This window comes from Nerophis lumbriciformis, linkage group LG34 (genome assembly GCF_033978685.3).
Source record: "Nerophis lumbriciformis linkage group LG34, RoL_Nlum_v2.1, whole genome shotgun sequence".
Classification (NCBI taxonomy): Eukaryota; Metazoa; Chordata; class Actinopteri; order Syngnathiformes; family Syngnathidae; genus Nerophis; species Nerophis lumbriciformis.
The window spans coordinates 23,867,094-23,870,385 of NC_084581.2; positions in this window are offsets into that span (position 1 = coordinate 23,867,094).

Below are 3,292 nucleotides of genomic sequence, written 5' to 3' on the forward strand. Positions count from 1 at the left end.
CCTGTGAACCCTCGGTGTGATTACACGTAACTCGCTGATTGGGCGAGGGGTGTGTGACGTCACTCAGAACCCCGCCTCCAATTTTTGGGCAATTCAGTACTGCAAGCAAATAACATTGAGGATATATGTTTGTATGTAAATTGTTAAATAAACAAAAATAAATAAATACAAATAAAAAGTACTGCAAACTAATTATTTTACCGATACTGATTCTTTGAACTTTTTTTTTCCCACGGCAATTGAATGATTTTGTTCTTATTTCCATCCATCCATTTTGGGGTCGCGGGGGGTGCTGGAGCCTATCTTGTTGACCATAATTATAATCAAATAAAAACACTGTATTATTGCTAAAAAAAAAAACTATCAACAAAATACAAAAATGTATTTTCCCTGATTTTTTTTAAAAACGTACTATAGTTCACTATAGTGGTGCAAAATATAGCCCAGGGGTAGGGAACCTATGGCTCTAGAGCCAGATGTGGCTCTTTTGATGACTGCATCTGGCTCTTAGATCAATCTTAGCTGACATTACTTAACAGGATAAGTACTGAATAATTCCGCTGGTAATCACAGTGTTAAAAATAACGTTCAAAATATAAAACATTCTCATGCATTTTAATCCATCCATCCATTTTTTACCGCACCTGTTCAAGAAGTATTTTATTTATTATTGGTTAGCTTCAGAATAACAATGTTATTAAAAAGAATGAGAGACTTATTATACTCTAAAAATGTTGGTCTTACTTAAAAATGCACACATTTAGTTGTATTCAGTGTTAAAAAAAATATTATATGGCTCTCACGGAAATACATTTTAAAATATTTGGCATTCATTGCTCTCTCAGCCAAAAAGGTTCCCGACCCCTGATATAGACAGTAAAGACGAGCGGAAACCATCTTCAATACGCATTTCCCTGACTTTACAACATTCACAAATAAAACATCCATCCATCCATTTCCTACCGCGAGCCTATCTCAGCTGCATTCGGGCGGAAGACTCAATATATACAAATTAACAATATTAAGAACAACAAAACACGTTTGTGTAAATATATGTATATAAAAAAGGACTGAAAAGTTATGATTGATTCGATATCAGTATTATCATAGGTATCGATGTTTTCATTGATCTGCATAATGATTTCATTTCTTTCTTCCACTACTACACTTAATCCACCAAAGCAATTTAAAAAATAATTATTTAGCAGTTCAATGTATTTGTTTTAATTACGCTCATAAATGAAAATATAATAGTTTATTGCCACATATAGTTGAGCCTGGCTACAATAATCTAATAATATATATTTTTTTTTAAATAATAACAATAAGCTCTGGAACACTCTGCCCCTCCATGTTCGAACTGCTCCCACAGTGGAGTGTTTTAAGTCACTTTTATTCTCTGGCTTTTAACACTACGTGAGTTGCGTGGTCCTCTGTGTTTTTAAATTTTTATTTCAATTTATTGTTGGTTTTATTTATTATTGGTTTTACCCTTTTGAATTTTTGTAATCATATTTATTATTCTTTTTATATTGGTTTTATATTTATTTATTTTGTTTCTATTCAGTCATTGGTGGAGCTAAGGATAGTATTTGAATCTTGTTTTTAATATTTTTGTGCAGCACTTTGGAAACATTTTTGTTGTTTAAATGTGCTATATAAATAAAGTGGATTGGATTGGATTAATACATTGTAATAACGCCTGATTACCATCCAATTGAGTCCCAAACATGTTTAAGTCCACCTCGTGGAAGCTGTTTATGAAGCAATATTTATATAAATCCAGACCCAAAGAACATGTGGAAAATAATGTCATTCAAACAGAAAGTATTGTCGGGGTGGTGCTATTCATCCACTAAAACAGTAGACAACGCCATTGCAAAGTAAAAACAGCACTGTTGCAACAAAATCAGTCATGTATGGGGTGTGGTTAGAAAGCTGGGTTCTCAGTGATGGAAAAGTGAGTGTAGTGAATGATGAAGATATGGCTAAATTATTGGCAGAGACTTTTGCTAAGGTTCACAGTTTTGAGAATTTGAATGAGCAAGAAAAACCAGGCAGACTGAAAACTAAATTGGAAAATAGCGAAGCATTTTGTATAAAACCAGGTTTTGATGGACCTGAAAATGCTCCTTTTACACAGGAGGAATTGAAATATTCACTGAACAAAACAAAAAAACGACCTGAGGAATTGACGACGTAACGTATCGCATGATGAAACATCTGCGGAATGGGTTCCTCAAAAACTTTTGTATGTACAAAACCCAAAACCAGTGAAGTTGGCACGCAACTCATAAATAAAAACAGAATACAATGATTTGCAAAATAGTGCATTTGTTCACAAAGTGGTGGCCCTCGCCCCATCCTTGTTTGTCAATGACTGAGCATTTCATGGAAGCTGGTTTTATACCCAATCATGGTACCTGTAACTCCTTTCGGTACACGGCAACACAGGAAAGTTCTTTTTTGGAAAACGGGCGTTTATTGACTCCTCCTTCTTGCTGTACACACCATCCACGCCAACACGCCATGAGAACTCGTTGGCTGCTTGAAACGAAAAGAGGTTCTAATAATCACTTGCTTGAAGTTTTGCATGAATCATCGAATACACTTAAATCTTTTGAGGAGCTGAAGACAACGTGCTCAAGCACCCTCCCCTCTTGAATGTTCTGCCTTATTTACTGTCCGTGGGGTCGCAACATCACAACAATCATTCCGCCTTGCAACACAATTAACTCAATACATTTACATTTTGGTCAGGAGATTTTACAATCACACATTTTCTAATAATATTTTATAACTCTGCATCATTAACTTATTTATTAATATTTATTTATTTATGACACATATTTAAAGCATGCAAACTCTCAGCAACAGCTACACTCCCACCAAATCACTCATTGACCTGAAATGTGGGATTTTCCATTTTTATCAAAACCAGTTTCAATCATCTGTATGTGTGTGCGTCTTAATTGGCTTCTACTAATGTTACTATTTTATGAATAGGTCTTTCTAGATTAATCAGTCGCATGTGAGGTTTGCCCTTGTCAACAGAAGTCTCACTAAGCACTAGTTTCAGCTTGCGCACCATGCCATCTCTTCCAGGCTGAGCTTCGACTACTGTTGCGAGCTTCCATTCATTTCTTGGGGTACACTCGTCCTTTAAAATCACAATGTCGTTCACTTGTGAGTTCCTTGATGGGCTGTTCAGTTGGACTTCTGTGGTTCTCCTGTACCTTCTGCATGGGACGCACTTATAAATGTGTGAGGAGACAATACTTCCGCATCCAAG